Source organism: Asparagus officinalis, chromosome 5 (assembly GCF_001876935.1).
Source record: "Asparagus officinalis chromosome 5, Aspof.V1, whole genome shotgun sequence".
NCBI classification, from domain to species: domain Eukaryota; kingdom Viridiplantae; phylum Streptophyta; class Magnoliopsida; order Asparagales; family Asparagaceae; genus Asparagus; species Asparagus officinalis.
The window spans coordinates 100,430,572-100,451,797 of record NC_033798.1 but is presented as its reverse complement, the minus strand read 5'-3'; the positions used below and the strand labels follow the sequence as shown (position 1 = coordinate 100,451,797).

General features: G+C 34.7%; 1 long non-coding RNA gene across 1 annotated transcript in view; it reads right to left on the bottom strand.

The window, feature by feature from the left end:
* Positions 1 to 10,054, bottom strand: part of LOC109840386 — a 29,463-nt gene extending 19,409 nt beyond the window's left edge. Inside the window, exons 1-2 of the long non-coding RNA XR_002246909.1 lie at positions 9,797 to 10,054; positions 8,741 to 8,905 (exon numbers count right to left, since the gene is read on the bottom strand). This is a non-coding gene — a long non-coding RNA (uncharacterized LOC109840386). The remainder of the gene's footprint in view (positions 1 to 8,740; positions 8,906 to 9,796) is intronic.

The following is a 21,226-nucleotide window of genomic DNA, read 5'->3' as shown; positions in this document are numbered from 1 at the left end:
ATAATTTTTTGTTGTAAAGGTGTCACAAGTAATTTTATTTCTCTTAACAAACTGTGCAGCAATGAAAACACCAGAATCAAAAAGTACTCGAGCATGAATGGATGCAAAAGTTATTATACCTGTCACCACATTTTTGTCTGCTTCTGCTTCATTCTCAGTCAAGGAATATACTCGAGCCTTGGCTTGAGATTGCCTGTTCCCACTGCTGGACTGGACGGTCTTTAAGGTATTCTGATTCCTTTGTATTCTTGGGCAATATACAATTTTATGATCTTTTTGTCCGCATTTGAGATAGGCTCCAATACTTCTCCAATAGTTCTTCGCTTCATGGCCGAGTATATGACAAATATCACATTTCACAACCTTTTGGTTCTGAAGCTGCTCCTCTCTACGCCCTACATTCTGTTTCTTATTCCTCTAATTTTTATTTCTCCCACTGCGATTATCTTGCCAAATTCGCGTTCTTGGATTGGAGTTGCTCATCTCATTCTTTGATTTCGCATCTATCTTATTTTTCTCAATTAACAAAGCCTTCTTTAATACTTCTTCATACGTCGGGAGTTCAAATGCACTGATCGTCTTCCTGATGTCCGGTCGAAGCCCTTCTTCAAAGCAACAAGCTCTATCTTCTTTCTTCCCCAACAAGTGAGTAGCAAATTTTGACAGATAAGTGAACTCCTCATATTGCGCTACTGTCTTATCACCTTGCTCTAATTTTCAAAATTCTTGATCTTTTTGCTTGCGGACCGTTGAGGGAAAATACTTTTCATAAAAGATCTTTTTGAATTCATCACATGATATCTTATACGCATTTTCTCCCAACGTCCTGACTTGCATATGCCACCATCCATAAGCACGACCTTTTAGCATGTAGACCCCATAATCTATCTTTTCCTCTTCAGGACATTTCATATATGTGAAGACTCTTTCCATTTCAGTGATCCAATATTCAACAAGCATCAGATCAGTAGTTCCCTCAAAACTGAGTGGGGATAATTTCTTGAATTCACTCATCCCACTCCTTAATTTTGATTGTTCATTGTTCTGGCTATTCATCTGATTGTCATCGATTTGGTCTTGCTGTCGGATGACTATAGATGTCACTGCTTGTAATAATCCTATTAATGTGCTCCTGTCTACTTGGCTCCCCGAGGTTGACGCATGAGTCACTCTAGATCTCATTATCTCACTTATTGTTTGGTTGAGATCGTTATCTTTGTGCGGAGGGGTTTGGTCATTATTCGAAGTCATATCTCCCTATAAATAATAAATGTTGGAATCAACTATTGTACAAAAGACAAGCTATAAGATAGTCACATATACACAAGTCAAGAAATTATGATTTCAATCATTGCTCAGCAACATAGCACAATCAGTAATTACAAGCCAAAAGTATATTATTAATATCTAACATTTTAGTTCATACACATATACAAGTATATGAGTTTACATATATACATGTTTTCCTACCAAAAAGTCCTATATACACCAAAAGAGTAGCTAAGGAACCCCATATACTGTTCTTATAAAATTGTCCTACTATTTAAACTCTACATCGAAGAAGAAGAGCAATTGGAGCTAGACTCCTCTTCGGTTGGCTCGGTCTCCACCGAGTCCTGCATATAGTCGGAGTCTGACATGGGATCAGGATCAGTGCTAGAAGTCCCCCATCTATCCAGATCGAGGTCCATACTTATGGCCAAGCTACTCGACTCACTCTCAGAAAAAGAGTCCCTCATTATCACTAAAAATATCGACCACATGGGACTCAATATTAGAGGAGTCGGACGAAATCACGATAATTTCTGAAGGTGAGTACTCAACTGGAATAACCTCCATTGCTTGATCCTCGTCCTCAGAAGGATCATCCTCAGACTGATGAATCTATTATAATAACTTCCACTGACTCGATCTCCGATGAGTCTGGTGTCACATGGTCAGTCACTATCAAGTCTAGGTCGTTCTCATCAGAAATGTACTCTCATTCTCTTAAGCTGGGTTCCCAAGAGCTGTCTACAGAAATTATAAAGCTTGACTGGGTATATAACGAACTGGAAGATGAATTGATTCTCACCATCCTACAAAAAGAGGAACCATCCATCAGCGCACTGATATAAAAGGACAAAGTAAAATAAAGTAAACATCTAAACACTCCTTAACAAACCTAAGTATCTAAATAGAATATATTCTTATTGTGATAGTCCAAAGTATCTAACAACGGGGTGAGCTAAATCTCAATAAGAATATTTTCCGCTATAGTTCCTAAGTATCTAACAAGATAAAAATAATTATTTCCCAGAAATAGTGAATTATAAGTTTGGCGCAAAATATTCCAAAAGTGGCAAAACATGGTCCAAAAATAATATATTATTGTTATATTCCAAAAAGAAAACGCAAGTTGAATACATCGTACTTATTATAGAATCAAAATCACTTTAAAAACAAGTAATTATTAAGAAGAAAAATGAACTATTAAACTTGGCAAAACCAAAATATTATTATTTTCTCAGAATCTCAAATCTCGATGAGATCTACATAAAATGCGAGAATCGCCTCATAGATCACACTAAGGCTACGAATTATAGCCCAGTAGCATGGGAATGTCAAAAAGCATCACATAACATATAGTTTCCAGGAACAGAATGCACCTAACTCTGCCATAGGTTGCCGGCCACATCACAAACGCCCAAAAAAGAGCCACATCACAAATACCAAAAGGCCACATCACAAATACTCATAACGGGCCACATAAAGGTGCATTCTAACCATATGGCAGGCACAAACATATCACTCCATAGTGGACTTTTTGAGGGTTTTTGAAAACATCAAGAATCGCTTAATTTCGGAAACACATCCTTTGTTAAATTATTTGATTTCAAAACACATCACTTATCAATTTGCTTGTTTCCAAAACCACATCGTTCGTCAAATCATTTTATTTCAAAACACGTCATTTGCACCAAAAAATATTATTGGTATGTTCACTTACCAAAAATACAAATACTTTAAATCGAGTGAACGAGCGTAAAACTCATCATCTCAGTTAAAACAGTTTACGGAGTTCATTTTTCTCTATTTTTATTAAATACTAAGTCACAGAAAATCTTTGAATCCACAAACTGTTACGACACCTTCAAATTTTTATTATTTTTTCTTCAAAAGCTTTCAAATAAGCATTATTCACAATTAATTCAGATCGCATGAAACAAAAACCGCTTATCACATTTTATATGAAATCTAATTTACTTTTAATATCTTGAGTGAAATCAAATCATACTATATGTTATGCCATAATAAAATAGATCGGATCACATTTAACTTTATATATCCACAAAAAATAATGATTATTTATTTTTTGAGCACAAAATCAAATCAAATATAGCACTCATGCAAATTTCATTATATAAAAAAAATACTAGTGGGAAATGATCTCTCCTTCAACGAGTACAACTTCCTTAAAATACTACTTTCCAGATATCAACTTGAATCTATAATATAAATATATAAGACTAATATTAATTCAGGACAAGTACATGTTATAGGATAATCACTGCAAAATTTAAAATCAATCATATTCAAATATACTCAAATAATAATTATCTATAAATAAGGTACATGTAGGCTTTCTTGCTAATTTTAGCAATTTACCATAATTTTCTATGATATTATTCTAATAATTTTAAACTTAGTATTAATATATGGCGCAACTCAGGGGTTTTCAATTAATTATTCGAGCTTAATTCCTAACTGAGCTTGGACCTTTTGGTTCTGGTTGCAATCAACAAAGCAACAGCGGTCTATAAGAACATTTTTATTCATTTTTATCTTTTGAACCTATATACAAACTAATGAACTTTCAGTGGTCCCAAAGAAATTTATTATTTTAATTTAGTTTTCCTTATTTTCTCTCCTGCTGTTCCTTCTTCTTCCTACGTTCCCCATTTTCTCGCTAATTTTATTTTTCTTCCACTCCTTCTCTCTCTCTCTCTCCTCGCACGGCTGCTCAGGTGCGGCGCGCCCACACCCCTTACCCCACTTTGGGTAGCGCTCAGTCGATCGTGAGGCTCGCTAGTGGTTGGGGGTCGACGACGAGGTCCTCGCGGTTAGGTACGTATTCTCTTTTTTCCCCTCAATTTCTCAAGAAATAAAAGATCAATTTCTTAAAATCAAAGAAAAACAAGGAGGAGAATGATTTATACCTTAGATTGATTTGAATTTAGGATAATATTCCACTTTTCCCTTTTCTTTCATTGTCTTCTTCTTCTTTCTCTTCTTCTTCTCTCTCTCTTTTTTAACCCTAATTTCTGTTAGGTCTCATGTTTATGAGCCTACGGTCTAATCTTGTTTTGATGATTTATAAACAATCCCTAACATCGTTTGTCTAGTGTTTGTATTTTTTATTAGGTATTCTAGACAAACATCGACGTTGGAGGTTGGTTGGATTGTACCTACACGATCATATCCATTCGAGGTTAGAAGGAAAATAGGAATGAAGTCGTCGCTATTCAAGTCAAATACGAGTTCGTGCTTCATACCTTTTGTCAAGATGGAGGATTGTCCAAGATGGAGCTTAGCGAATATTTTCATCTTGGGTACATTACTTTAGGTGTTTATATTATGTGTGTTAATACTTAGAGCTCAATATTATACACACACACATAGTTTTCGTTTTATTGCTTTCAAGTTTAGCCACATGAATATGGAACAAGTGGATATAATCATATACACACATACTTGTTTCATGTTTATACATGCTTGAAATGATTTTATTAAAATCAAGCTTTAACATATTCAAATCGATGAAATCATGTCTTTCGTTTTCATACTTTTGTAAGTTTGCAAAATAATGTATCTATGGATTAAAGACTTGATTATACTATTTTACATCTTTTATAAAATCTATTAATCTACTTAAGAGAAGTTTCAAACCTGTTTGAAAACATTGTGTCAAAATCATGTGTTGTTGAAACTGTGTTTTGGACTATTTTGCAAAATAAAGAGTTTTCACAAATAAAAAATACAATTTAAAAAATTCTTTTTATAACATGTTCATTTTTATGTTTATAAACATTTTCCCAAGTTTTACATTTTTTTAGAATTTATTTGATATTTTTAAAGAAGTTTCAAAGTTGATATTTACTGTTCATTTCAGGCCCGGTGAACGTTTTAAGTCGACTTACTACAGTACCAAGTCGACTTATAAAGTGTTGAGCAGATGGTGTTTTTAATCTGCTAAGTCGATTCATAATATAACAAGTCGACTTATACTATATAAGTCGACTCATACCTGTCATAAGTCGACTTACAATAGAGCCGTTACACAGTAACTAGTTTCCAGATTCTTGTTGTTTTGTGGTTTTTGTTGATTTTTGCTGGTTTCTTGAGCTTAGTTTTTCCACCCTATATATACCCCTTTACCATAAACATTCTAACTAACTTAAGAAAGTTTTAAAACAAGTTTTACAAGGGTTTTAGTTTGTTTAAGTGTGTTTTTACAAGAATTTATGTGAAGAAGTTTTCACAATAATTTATGTGAAGAAGTTTTCACAAGAGAAAGAGATCATTAGTTTTCACAAGAGAAAGAGATCATTCATTTCGTGTTTGGGCTTCAATTTCAATCTCTCTTACTCTTGTTTTACAGAGAAGTTTTCTCTAAACTCAATTTCTAGCTTCATATATTTATTTGTTGATTATTCATTTTATTAAACTAGATTTTATATTGAGTTTAGTTTTCATTATTGCTCATTGTTCACACACAACTCACTTGAGCTTTTAGTATTCTCACAAATTGTATAATAGAGTTGTGAGGTTGTGGCATTGAGTGTGAGCTTAATTGAGTTCTCATCTTGTTAGAGAACAAACTATTTGTATTTGTGCTTAATTTGTGAAATACACATTGTAATACACAAGGACACCGAGAGAAGTGTGTGGTGAGAGACGGGATTGATTCTAAGAGGAGTGACGTCGGTAGTAAAGCCTAGAGAGAGGTGGTAAATCCGAGCACTTGAGGAAGGCGGCACGGGCTAGGCCAACACTTAGAGCGTGTATTGTGTAGTTACAAGTGTGAAAGTTGTAAGAGTGTTCGGTAAGCTAGAAAACCAATTGTGTAGAGTTGTAAACGTTTTCGGTTAGTGTTGAAAAACCGATTGAGATAGTGGAGATCTCCTCGAGGTGAGGAGTGGAGACGTAGATCAAGAGTTGACCGAACTCCGTGAACATATCATTATGTTTGTGCTTGTCTTTGCGCACTATCTCATTTTCATTGTGTTCATCGCCCTTGTTTAATTACATATCCTTGCATATAATTTGTTAAATATCATACTTGCTAGGATATTGTTAATAAGTTTTAAATCCGCATCAATATCGGATTAGATTAGCATACACCCTATTCACCCCCTCTAGGTTAATTTCAATTTCTTTCCCTTTCCTCCCTTTTATCCTACTGTGAGGCGGTGAGAAACACCGACATGGAGAGGCGGTGACAAACAGTGAAATGCGTTTTTTAATATGTTTATTTGGGGCTATTACAGTAACTGCTCTTTAGGATAACACACCTTGTTCATAGTTTGACAGGATCTTGACATTATTTAAAAGAGGTTCAATTTCAGGTTGATATTCATAGCTAAACTAAAAACCTATTGCAACTACCATATTTCAGCACTCTCAAGAAGTAATACAATAACATATGTGTCGTAGAGACGTCGAATATGAGCTGTATATAAACCAGACAAATGTTGTACATCAGACCTCTTAAACACTCATAAATACTTCTCCCACGTTTCCCAAATTTTATAACATATAGTACATGACACTCGCTGGGCACCCTTCACAGACTTAAACAAATTTCCTAAATTTCCTATGCTTCTTACACGTTGTTCATCCATAGGGAAACAACGAAGAAACTACAACACAAAAAAAAGAGAAAAAAGTTCACAAAAGTATCAGGAGCAAATGGGTTTGTAGCCCACTACAAATTGGATGATGTGTCTCCCTACTATATATGTAGTGTTATGTGTCTGATGGTACATGCATGGATACTTCCTAATGAGATTTGAGTTGATCAGGCAAAAGGAGGAGAGAAGGAGAGAGGGGAGGAGAGCAAACATGGAGAAAGATGGAAATAAATTGTTAAAAAATATTCTCTAATTAACTAATCATACAAAATACATCAAAAAAGCAAAAAAGCTAATCATACAAAGTGAGAACAAGAAAGGAAAAAATGAGCAATAATACATTAAAGCAAGTAACATTCACATATCACTTCAATGATATAAACTGTCGAAGTGTCAACTAGTTTCCACCTAGATCATATTCATAATCAACTAAAGATTATCGACTAGTTATTACCACAGTAAATATTAGATGACTTACCTACAAAAAAAAGAGTGACATTATTACTCTTTAAACTTGAACTGCGAACCATATATATCAAAAGAAAGTCATATTAGAATAAATATAAATTCTAACATATGCAATTTACTAAGATCATGAAATATCATTAAACTAATCTGTTTTTCTCTTGTGGCTATATGTTACTTTGTCCGCAAACAGAAGAAAGCCACATTTCATCCTTGTATCCAATTTTTCATAAATTCTCAAATCTCTCACTCATATTCCTGTTGCCAAAAGAACTCCCTAGCCACTCTCATCCCCAAGAGACAATAATCATACGTCCTTTTATATATCCTTACTTAAAATATAGTCCTATTAGCCCATTTACTAATAGTCTGTTGTACACAAAAGCTTCTTCCAGAGTTTAAACTTGATCAGGAAGGTCAAGTGGAACTTATATTCCTTGTGATTCCAGTTCGAAGACCACCAGTTCCCTCTCGTGTGATGCTTGCATGGTGCATTCTTTGCATTTGTGATTTATAGGCACAGACATTACATAACAATTTTCTAAATTCCATAAATAGGTAAATAAGAATGTCTATTTATATTTTAAATATATATAAGTCATCTAAATACATGAATTAGTTTGTCACTTGTATGTAAAGGAAGCATGTTGTATTTGACATTATACATATCCCTGAGGTGAATAACTGTTACAGATTTGTACATGAGATGCACAAATTTCCACATTTGGATATGCTTTTTTGTATGCGAGAAGTCCCTTTACATATCATATGTTTGTACTGCATAACAGTTCATTCAAATATTGCCCCTTTGGATCTCATAGTTCTGCAATATATCTTTGCTAAAACTAAACTAGCTCGAAGAATTAGGAAATCTAGGAAGATTAGGCTATCACTACTCCCTACAACTTTTAAGGGATTTCATGAAGTATAAAGCAGAAAGAAAAGCTTGCAACAGTTGCATCTTACAAGCTTAGGGGCATTAGCCATTTCAGGTGAAAGAATGAACTTTTCTTCTCCTAGCTTCCCTGCGGGCTCCTAAGATGACCGTGCAAAGCTTGCAACAAGTTCCGTGTTATGATGGGCAGAATACTGAGAGTATGTTTAGTACTGGTCTTTTGGCGCACGAAATTAAAATTTGCGCAGTGCTAACCTTCCACCAAACTGACAGGCGTTATTAGTTTATTTTATTTTGTTTAATTTGCATACTCTTTCTGCATTCTGTGAGATAAACGTTTACTGTCTAGTTTTAAATGAGATTACTGTACTCTATATTTGTTCAAAATGATTTGTTCTTTAGTTTGAGAATAATATTTACCTTTTGTCCAAAAAGGAAGAAATGGCATGAGTTAAGACAAATTTGTCCAGAAGGAAATGTAAAGTACCTGGCAAAAGTTGAAATCATCAGCTGACTGCATCTAGGAGTAATCTTAACCCCTAAACTGAGTTATTATTTTGCCTTATCTCCAATCGCAGCCCTGGAGCTTCTTTTATGTTGCCCTTCCACGCTTCACAGGCACCAATCTACCCTTCCTGAAGTCATTCCTTGCCTGCAGGATAAGCTGTTAAAACACAGATATTACTCGATTAAGCATTAGCCTTTTAGCCTATGAGAACTGAGGATATATATGGTAAAAATGGGTATCAATTAGTAGCTCATTTCACTAAATGAGCTGCTAAGAAATAGACGAGCATGAGAGCCATCCTGATAGTCATACGATAACGTGTGGATCTAACGACTTTTATCTCTATCTCTTGATAGCTCATATCTAGTATCCTGGAATATACACACAAATGTATCCTGGAATATACACACAAATGTACACATACTTTCTACTTTAAAAACTAAGGAAGATGATATACTAGGTTAAGAACTAATTATCCTTTCCTGAGATAAGATAAATATGCATCAAGATCACATCAACCTGCCCTTGTTTACATAGTTACAAAATACTTCTCAAGATGCCACTTTGATTGAAATCAGTGAATTCAAATGCTTGTGTGCACAGATGAAGCGTTCATTTCTTGTTTTTTCTTAGTCCAACTAGAAACTATAACATGAAAGGCTTCTGGGCGCATTTCGGATAATGAAAATGAGATGAGATCTCATTCTTCTAATTGACGTGATATGATCAAATAGACTAAATAAATAAATAAAATAAACATTTCCAGTTTTAAAACATCTAACAACAATTTCCTTAAGGACAAGATGCTAGCTCGACCCCTCAAAGTCCCATGAGCTTCAACAAAAGGGACAACATCGAACATTTCCAGATTGATTCTCTCGTATATGCCTTCGTATCAATCAATTTATGCACTAATTTTCTTGATTCCATAGCATATGCTACATTAGCATTCATATTTTAATTATAATCATACATTATCTACAAAACTAAAGTAATGAGATAATGCATAAAAAAAGAGGACGGATTCTTCCTTACCTGAACAACTGAAGTCGAGGAGAGACCTTTAATAAACCCTAAACTCCTTCAATCTCGGGGATCTTGAGGAGGAGCTGATTTGGCTAAGGATTGGGGTTAGGTTTTTTAGGGTTGTTGAGATGATTAGGGTTTTTATTTGGGGGATCCCCATTCTTTTTGGGGCAAACTAGAAGACTGGCAACCTAAAAAATCCAAAGCAAAACCTGCAAGAAGAGAGGAAAACTAAATTCCTATATTCCGATGTGCTAATTTCTCCGTTTTTTTAATTATATTTATCCTCACGGTTGTTTGGCGAAGGGTTAACGAGAGAGATTAAGGAGAATAATATAGTAAGTTCATTCGATAATCCGAATGACTAAATTATTAATCTATTATATAAGTTTTATTTTTTTACCTCTTATGATCATTTTTAGAGTTTGTAAATAACAATGATTTTGATTATTTTTTTATAATTAGAGGGCTCGTTTGGCAAAGGGTTAATGAAGAGGGAATTAAGGAGAATGATTAACATAGTTAGCCCATTCGATAATCCGAAGGACTAAATTATTAACTCGTTATATAAGTTATTTTAGTCATTGTGATCAGTTTTAGTATTTAGGAATAACAATGATTTTGACTATTTTCTTTATAATTAGAAAGGTTAACGTTTAATCCTTCTAAATAGGAGTATTAGTAAACCCCTTATTTTGAGGGGTTAACTCATTTTAATCCCTTTAGAGGAGTTAGTTTAACTCTTCTATATTTTTTATGTTTGAAAAATTATGAAGGGTTAACTCACTTTAACCATTGTATAGATTTTTTGTGTTTGGCAGGTTAAGAAGGGGTTAAGTCTCCCTTAACCCTTTGCCAAACGTTACCAGAGGGATTAGCTCTTAATCTTTTTAAATAGGAGTATTAGTAAACCCCTTATTTTGAGGGGTTAACTCATTTTAATCCCTCTAGAGGTGTTAGCTTAACATTCCTATATATTTTGTGTTTAGCAAATTATAGAGGGTTAACTCACTTTAACTCTTATATAGATTTTTTGTGTTTGGCGGGTTAAGAAGGGATTAAGTATCTTTAACCTCTCACTTAACTCTTTGCCAAACGACACCTTCTAGAATATGAGGGAAAAAAATAATTAAGGCACGAAGAAAATGAAAAAGAAAAAAAGTGAACACATAAATGATGATTTATGACTTGAGGAGTCGTGAAACTCCAACAAGATGTATAATGAAGACTTGTGATCCGCGCATGATTCATTGTGAAAGGATTCTGCTTGAAAATGAGTTACATAAGCCAAATTTATAGGGAAAATTGTTTGGAGCAAGCAATTTCTAAAAAGTCATGCACCCCACTCTCAACTAGAGTCAACCCCTTGAAAGCTTTTTGACCTATGCTAAAACACCCCTAGCCTAACATTGTATATGTACTTTATACTATATTTTTAAGTATTGTCCACTTTACCTTTTTGTACCCTTTTTGTGGAGTGTCTAATTATTTTGTCTTATTGGGCAACTCTCATTCCCTTATACAGTGGGAAGTGATATCCAATTGGGTTCAAGAGAATTGGGGAGAATGACATTAATGGCTGGAAGAGTTTTTTTGGAGGGAAAGAAAAAAATTAAAATATACTAAGTTCCCTCCAAATAATGCCCCATCTCAATATAATATCTTCTTCCCTCTTTAGATTCTACTCATAAGACCTTCAACAACCAAAATATTCTTAACTTTTTCCTCTTAACTTCTTCAACAACCAAAATAGAAGAATCTTTAATGTGTGTGATTTCGTTTAACACAAATGCAACTCTCATTAAAGTCAATTCTGCAACAAGTTTAGTTGAATTGAATATGCAAGCTGCAAAGAATTTAAGAGTACCGTACGAAAGTTTGTTGATAAGTTACTCTCTTAAGAAGTTTCTCATGTCTCGTTTGAGCTTTAAAAAGATGAAGATATTCTCAACATGATATATTATCATGGTTCAATAGGGTTAAATACGATAACCACGACTATTACTAAAAGAGATGAATGATCCACATATGCCATAGGGACAGAAAAAGAGCTTGAGTAAGTATTCATAAGATTATTTTCAGGTTTTGTATACACGTTATAATGGAAACTGTGATATTTATGTCTTATATGTGATCTGAAGACATTTCACGTGACATATCGACTTTATTTGTGACATATACTAATTAACAATTATTTGTAATTATCACACGTGACTTATACGTATGTTATATTCAACTTACAGTCTTCCTAATGTAAGCTCACAGTCATTGGAGCATATCGAGGAACCTTATGAGAGGATCCCAATCGTGGAATCAGAGAGGATCCCAAATGACAATCCTCAAGGAGAGTATGTGTGGATGATGAACGACATAGTAAGTGACTCGTCATTGATGCCAACATGGTGGCACGAGGCAATTACTGGAAAATGACAGCAATTTGAAAGCGCAAAAGAACTTAGAATGACTCTTATATAGTACTCTATATCGGCCTTAATGGTCATTGTATCAACACCGCGAGCAACAAGTTTTGCTCATAGGCTTCGTTCAACATTGACAGCTTGTCATAAGCTTCAGTCTATATTAACAATTAAGTTTCAGTGAGCAAATGTCACATATAAGAAGGACACACATAAAGTTTACATAAACACTACATCTATCATAATAAACTGCCAAATATCATAGGGAATAACCAATTTGCACAGATAACAATGTATCACAATCTACATGTAAATATCACAGAAAATAGATAAAAGTTACAGAGTAACACTTATTATCACAGCCAGGATATAACAGTCACAAGCAATAAATAATAATCACATAAAAGACTATTACCACAGTCAAAATGTAAACAATAATCACATAAGAATTAAACTTATCTCACCAATGCAACAGTCGATTGACTTCTTTCCTCTTTTTTAACTCTTTTCTTTTTTAAAGAGTTTTCGGAGTCAACTTTCTCCTCTCTTTTTACCTTCATCTTTCTAGGCTATTGCTTGATCTCCTCATGGACATACCACGACATATCTTGCTCCAGTAAGATATGGATTACGACTTCTGATTTCTTCATAATCGTTGCAGTCTGTAACGAACCCACTTTCTTACCTTCCAATGTCCAGTTTGTCATTGGTGGCTTGGAATCATTGACTCTGGCTGGCTCCTTGATGTTTGTTATCTCATAGTATCATAGCTTTAATAAATCAACATTCAATCAATGAAGTATCACAAGTTAGATACAAATGTCACATGTAAAAGACAGATGTCAGAAGTTAGATACAAATGTCACATGTTAACTACAAATATCATAATTAAACAATACATATCAAGGACAAATGTCACATATGGGGCACAAACATCACATATGAGTATCATATATCACATGTAAAAGACAATAATCACATATAAGGGGAAAAATATCACACATTAACTACAAATATCACAATTAAACAATGCATAGCAGGGACAAATATCACATATGGGGCACAAACGTCACTTATTAGTGTGATTTATCACATGTAAATGACAATGATCACAGATAAGGTGCAAATGCAGCATATTAATTACAAATAATACAGGTAACTCACCAATAACAAGGGAGCGTAGCCGCTAAGATATGTATGCCCCCCTTTTAGCTATATTGACAGCTTTGAAAGAGTCCCACAATTCATTGTAGATGGTCGTCGCCCATGGAAAATGTGTTGGCCTTTTTATTTTGATGATGTTTTAACAAACAATTTACAATTAATATTTTTTGTCTAATATTTGTGTTTTTATTTTTTTTTTTTCTAGATAAACAATTAGTTGGAGGATGAATGGACTAGAGCTTTAACGATCATATCCGATTGATGTTGGCGGAATAGTGGAGTGAAACAATGCAATTCAAGTCAAGATTCAAGTTCAAGCTTCATCCGTAAGTTTACCAAGAAGAGCTCATTGAAGATCAAGATTACTTGGGTAAATAGTTTAGGTTTTATATTATGTGTGTTTAATACTTCAAGCTCAATCACATACACACATACATATATATATATATATATATGTTTTGATTTTATAGTTTTCTAGTTTAAATATGAAACAAATGAATATAATTGGAAAAATACATATTTGTATCATGTTTATATGCTTATATATGATTTCATCAATATGAAGTTTATTTAGTTCAATAAAATCATGTTTATTGTTTGAAAGTTTGCAAAACATGCATTTTTGTAAAAATATTGAGTTATTGATTTATGGACTTAATAATCATTATATACATCTTTTATTAAGTCTATATAATCATTTTATAAAGTTTCAAAACATGGCTTAGTCAAAATATCAAATTTCAAGTATGTTCATTTTCATGTTTTAGACTAGTTTTGAGAAATGATGAGATTTTACTTTTGGGAAGTGCAATTCCAAAAATTCTTTTTGTAACATATTTATTATCATGTTTATAATTATTTTCCAAAGTTTTACATTTTTATGAATTTATTTGCTATTTTTAAAGGCACTTTAAAAATCAGTTTTACTATTCATATCAGGCTGATAACTTGTTATCAGTCGACTGATAGAGTTTATCAGTTGACTGATGAACTTGCCTGGAATTATCAAAAGTTTTTATTTTTTTTATTCAGTCGACTGATCAGTCGACTATTGAGGTCTTCAGTCGAATGACGAGGTCTTCAGTCAACTGATGAGCTGTGAGTTGCCTGTAACGATCAGCTCATCAGTCGATTGATCGAACCCGTTAGTCGACTGATGCTGTAACAGCTAGTTTTTTTCAGCTTTTGTCTGTTTTGGGTTTTTGATCTTTTTGTCTTATTTTCTCTTTCCTTTGGGGTTCCTATAAATACCCTCATATATCCTTAGTTTATTTGATCTAAGAGAAAAGTTTTAAAAGAGTTATACAAGTTTGTTTAAGAGTTTTTAAGTTTGTTTAAGAGTTTGTTTGTGAAGAAATTTTTACAAGAGCTTGAGGAGATCATCCATTAACGTTTGATCATTTAACTCTTCTCCCTCTCTATTGTCATCATAGAGAAGTTTTTCTAAACTCTTATCTAGATTTTTATATTGTTTGATTTTGTATTTCCATAAACTAGAATTTATTTGAGTTTAGATTTGTTTTGAGCTTATTGTGTTTGCATACATAGTATAATTTTGGGTTGTGGGTTTGTGACTTAGAATGTGAGCTTTCATTGTGTTCTCATCCATAGTAGAGAACAAACATTTATTGTATTGAGCTTTCATTGTGAGGATACACTTTGTAATACACTTGTACATCGAGAGGAGTGTATGGTGAGAGACGGGGTCGTCTCAAGAGGAGTGGCGTCGGTAGTAAAGCCTAGGGAGAGGTTATAAATCCGAGCATTTGAGGGAAACACGGGCTAGAGACTAACACTTAGAGGGTGTAGAGTGTGATTGCAAGAGTATTGATTGTAAAGTTTTTGGTGAACTAAAAAACCGAGTGTGAGGTGTAAATATTATTCGAGTGAGCATTGAAAACCCGATTATGTAGTAGATTCTCCCTGGAAGTGAGGAGCGGAGACGTAGAACGGAAGGTCTGAACTCTGTGATCATATTGTTTGTTTGAGTTTGCATTGGCGTACTCTTTTTGTTCATCTTATTTAGCCATTGTCTCTTTATTTATATTGTCCACTATTTTATTTGTACTTGTTTATATTACATATTCTTACATATATATCTTGTTGTATATTATATTTGCTGGGATATTTATTACTTAGTTTTTAATTAGTATTAAATCGGATTAGATTAGCGTAAACCCTATTCACCCTCCCCCCTCCTAGGGTTCTTTCCTAGTGACATTAGGGTCTAACAAAATGATCAACCACATCTATCTGAGTCATATACTTGAACATATGCCGCGGTGCTTTCATTCTAGTGGTTGGAGTACATATCATTGTGAGTTGATAAAGGATTTGAAGCATAACAAAATTAGAAATATCTGATTTATTTTTCGACCGAACCAATTTATCCAATAAGGCCTCAATGTAATCTCGGCCACTATTGTATTTTTCTTGTTGCTTGTTGCTGAAGTATGTACTCCATATCCTATTCGTGGTATCGTGATTCCCTTCTGGTTTCTCCTCTTCATCCTTGAACTGAGTATGTTTTTACACCCAATTTACATCAAATGTGTAGACTTGTTTTGTCTCCATTTGGCTATCCTTAAAAAAGAACTTTCCAATGGTCAAATCTAGATGATCTAGCAGTAGCATGATTGTGGTTTTGTCAGATGGATTTGCTTCAAAACTAATATAGTTTTGGAAATTGGAGGATCCATAAGCCTTCCAATGTTTGGCCCTCATTCGTGAAACAATTTCATTCATGAATTCACAATATCCACGAATATTAGAACATATTCTGATATCACCCTTACTATAAAACACAACACAACAAAAAGTAAATCTACTTAGGGTTCTACTGTGGATAAATTCACAACGACAAACAAAATAAATGACCAAATGTGGATAATTTAGTTTATACTTACAACTCAGCCTTTGCTGTTGCTGATTCATATGACTTAGATAATGCAGATGATGAATTCATCATCTTGTATTTTTAGCAAACTGGGGGTTGTAGGCGTATAAAAATGCATATATATAGGTTCCTACACACAGCTCGGGACGAAACACAGACGATAAGCGTCATCATCCAAGTCAGGAAAGGATTATCTGGCCCCGTGAAAGCTAACAAATATACAAAGTGAGTCATTAGAGTGTACAAGTCACCAGAATGACGAAATACGCAATACAAGTTCGGAGAAGTCAGAAAGTGTCGAACACCTCAAAGTGGACCGCAAAATAAAGAGGCATTTAGACCATGCTATGATTTGAATCTGAAAAAGTTCAAAACATCAAATTTGTAGATCTCTTCGTCAGCTTTCCAACGCATCTTGAATCAGCTTAATCAGAGGTCATACGAAAGAGTTAATGCCAAAATACCAAAGATGTCTCAAATCCGACGTGCTACAGTTCCGACCCACTACAGTCTGACATGCTACATTTCTAACGCGCTATAGTCTGATGCGCTACAGTTCCGACCCACTACAGTCCGACGCGCTACAGTTCCGACCGCGCTATAGTGATTTGACCCACACAAAAAAGTGAAGTTTTGACTATGCTGCGATTTGAATCTGAAAAATCTCAAAACATAAAAGTTGTAGATCTCTTCGTCAGCTTTCTAACGCATCTTGAATCAGCTTAATCGGAGATCGTACGAAAAAGTTAAGGCCAAAATGCCGAAGATATCTCAAACTGACCCGCGCGGCGGCTGGTCGGATCGGTCCGACCCACGTGGCGGCGGGTCGGATCCATCCGACCCGCGCCCACGCGGGTCACATTAGTCCGTCTCGTGCCCAGAACTGCCCGTAACCTTCAAAACGTGTTTTTAGGCTGTTTCGATCGATTTCTTCTGTTCCAGAGGTTCCTAACTGCCTAGATATCATCTACAAACGTGGTTAGGCCATTATTAACTAAAGATAAGGCCAAATCACATATTCTCATCCAAAACCCCCCAATCGAAGCCTATAAATACGGGCTCAGTGGCTCATTTCAAAGGGTGGATTAATTATCAAGAGGAGGATGTGCTGCCGGATTGAGGAGTTAAAGAAGCACGAATTTCAGCGATGGTTAACAGATCTTGGCGAATTCTTCGGCATAAAGAAGGAGAGTTTGAGAGATCCGACGCCCGTTTTCCCCATTTCCTTGAGATCAGGCTTGGTCTTGATCTCGAGAAGAGCTACTGATTTCGCTTGGTCGATCTCAGCGTTTCAAATTAAATACTTCCTCGGCGAAGGCGAAGCTCTGTCGAATTTTTAACAACCGGATCTAATCGACGGTCGTCCACGGATAAACCCCGGCACAGGTAAAGATCCCACACAAGCAGAAGATCGATAAACGATCTCCCTGCGTTTGTTTGACGAAAGTTGTAATCTTTTATTTCTTTCATTGTGTAAGAGTCTTATAAAAAGACTATCTTTTTTTTGTTTTCATTGTAACGACTAAAGTTGTAATGAATACTGCAATGAATACATCAATTTTTGACGCAAACAGGGGTTTGGTGAAGAAGAAGTACTTGTCGGAGCTAGCGGACGACGAGCTTGCAGTCGGCGAGGGTCCTTGTCGGCGGATGACAAGCTTGCGGATGACGAGTGGACAAGTGGACGAGCGAATACCAAGATTGAAGCATCGACAAAGACGATTCGAAGTGAAGCTGTAAGGGTTCTCGTCGGCGGAGGTGGAGGAGCAAGATCTTGAGAGGAAGAGGGTTTCGAAATTGATTGCAAAGGAGGGTTTCGAAAATCATGCTTAGAAGGGGGATTTTCGGAGTAGTTTTTTTGGTTTTTAAATGGGAAGGGTAATTTCAGAATAGCTTTATTGAGTAGTGGGTTTGTACAGTGTTTGGGGGTTAGTTACACTCATGTTTTGGTATAAGGGATGGGGAGCATTGGTTTTTTGGCTGGGGATCAAGGAGGATGCATAGCTTAAGTTTTTGGAGTTCCTCCAAGCAATTTCCCCCAATTTATATTATCTTCACTGTTTTAGTAATTTCTATTAGTTAATTAACTATCCTTATCAATCTCAAGCTCAAGTGAGATTTAACAAATTATTTATTCATGGTTTGCACTTTACGAGAGAATTTGTATAGCCAAGTTAGGAGTCTAAGATCTATAGGATGATAAATTTGGGAAATATAATGTGTTTTCAGATGGGTCCATGGACAGATTTGACCCTCAGAAGTCAAAGTAGGACCCCTAATGAGGGTGTTTGACTTGCATATGAAAAACAAGTCGAGTTGTATCTCCAAATTTTTAACTAGATTACACTATCTTCCAAGGTTGATTACTATCTTTTGATCATTATACATTTTTTTGGTCAATGAATTTTTTTTATTTCATAACCAAATATGGAAAGTTCGAGCACATCAAGATACAGACTCCTGAGACTGGTTATACAACCTAGTCTTCAAAAATTATAAATTTTCTACATACTCTTTCATATGTTGTGGTATATTATCATTCAAAATTTTCGTATAAACATGTATCTTTACCAAACGAAAAAGAAGATCAGGCCCCCTTAATTTCTGTTGAAAGATTCTAAGATTTCTCTCTTGCCAAATCATGTAAACTGATACGGACAGGGCAATTCTTTTCAACTTCTTTTTGTAGCTTTTTCCCCTCAAGTTCCTGCTATATTACTCGGTTCCAGCTGCAAGACTTCCAGTTGAAACTCAACCAATCCATTACCTTATTCCATACACTTGCAGAATAAATGCAATCAAAGAAAAGATGTTGATAGGTTTCAAATTGGCCTTCCCTTGAGCACAAAACACATCGATTAGAGCTCAAAATCCTCATTTTGCATAGCTTTTCTTATGTTAAAGTCTGGATAGAGAAGCTAACCAAAGAATAAATGAATGCTTGGGAAAATGTCATCCCCCCCAGATAGTCCCTGACCATTCAGCCAAAATAGATTGCTGAAAAATTTTCCTGTATGCTGACGATATACTAAGCTTGCCATTGATGATATTCTGTAAGTTTCCCACACTTCCGAGCTTATCAATCAGCATATTTCTTACTTTTAGTAGCTACTTCCACAACCATGAATCACTCTTCTTAGGTTGAACTTGTGAGATGTTAGCTTGTCTCAAATAGTTCCCATGAACCCATTTAATCCAGAGTATATATTTTTTGAGGTGTATCATCCACAGGAGTTTAGTTGCTATTGCATAATTCCAAAATTTTGCAGAGAATACCCCCAGACCCCCCTGCTTAATATCCTGACAAACAGAGGTCCAAGATACCAAATGAATTTTATGACCCCATAAGAAATCAGGACACATAGTACCAATTCTTTCTAGCACTTTGATAGGAAGAATATAATTGCTAGTCCAATAGATTTGAATTCCCATAATAACTGATTTTATCAATTGCAATCTTTTAGCATATGATAGTGTCCTCTTATTGAGCTAGCTTTGAAATTGATCAGAGATCTTGTTAATGAGAGGAGAGCAATCCAACCAAGCAAGTCTTTTAGAGATTAGAGGCATACCTAGGTAACACATTGGCAAAATCCCCTCTGAGAAATTAAGAAAATCACATATTTGATTCCTCGGGTTTTCATCAATCCTACTCATGAATATAGAACATTTTGATGAATTTGGTTCCAAACCAGATATCTGACTAAACTCCAGTAGGCGATCCCTCAATCTTGATATTGAATTCATGTCAGCTTTACTAAGGAAAAAATTATAAAATAGACCGTTTTTGCTAATTATTTAGCAAAATAGACCGTTTTGCTAAATAATTAGCAAAATAGACCTTTTTTTGGCCAACAGGCCAAAAAAAGGTCTATTTTGCAAAACAGCTCAGAAAACATACGGGACTAGTAGTCCCGTATGTTTTAATCACGGATTAGTAAAATTTTCTACTCAGAAAACATACGGGACTACTAGTCCCGTATGTTTTCTGAGTCACTAATCCGTGATTAGTTGGCTCTAAACATACGAGACTAGTAGTCCCGTATGTTTTCTGAGCCTTATTTTTCAAAATCGACGTCTTTTTTTCAAAAGAGGTCTATTTTGCTAATTATTTTTCAAAGTGGTCTATTTCGCTATATATTTCATAAAAATGGTCTATTTTGCAAATTTCCCCCTTTACCAAACAGGAGAAGATCATCTGTAAAAAATAAATAAGTTATTTTCATACTAGAACACTTCGGATAGAATTTATACAATCTATCTTTCTTGAGAGTGTTAAGCTTCCGAGACAAATACTCCATTCCAATTACAAACAAATATGGAGATAAAGGATCACCTTGTTGAAGCCCTCTAGATCCTTGAAAATAACCATGAAGAGTGCCATTAATTGATATGAAAATTTACGTATTGAGATGCATTCCATGATCCAGGAAATCATGATTTCAGGGAATCTTAAGCCTTTCAACGTATATCTGATGAAATCCCAGCTGATTGTATCAAATGCTTTCCTCAAGTCAATGTTTAATATAGCTCTAGGGGTAGAGTGCTTCCTGTCATAGTGCTTGACAATTTCATGTGCTAAGAGGATATTACTTGATATAAGTCTGCCTTTGACAAATGCACTCTGTGCATCACTGATAATCACATTTTATTATAATTTTATACCCTCATTATCTATTTTACATGAATAAATATACCATTAATAATTGTTGTTAGCTTAGTTTCCACATAATTGAATGAAAATATAAATAAATATTATTAAATATAAAAACCCCTCAAAATCTCTTTTCTCTATTTTGTAGCATTTTAGAAGCCCATGAAGCAAAAGCTTACAAGAGGAAAATGCTTGGAAGCCCAAAGTCCATTAATAAATAATTACACAAATGAAGCTTCATTGGACTTGATGGTTGCTGGAGAGTTGAAATTTTACATTTGGGCCAGTGCTGCAATTTTGAATTTCGA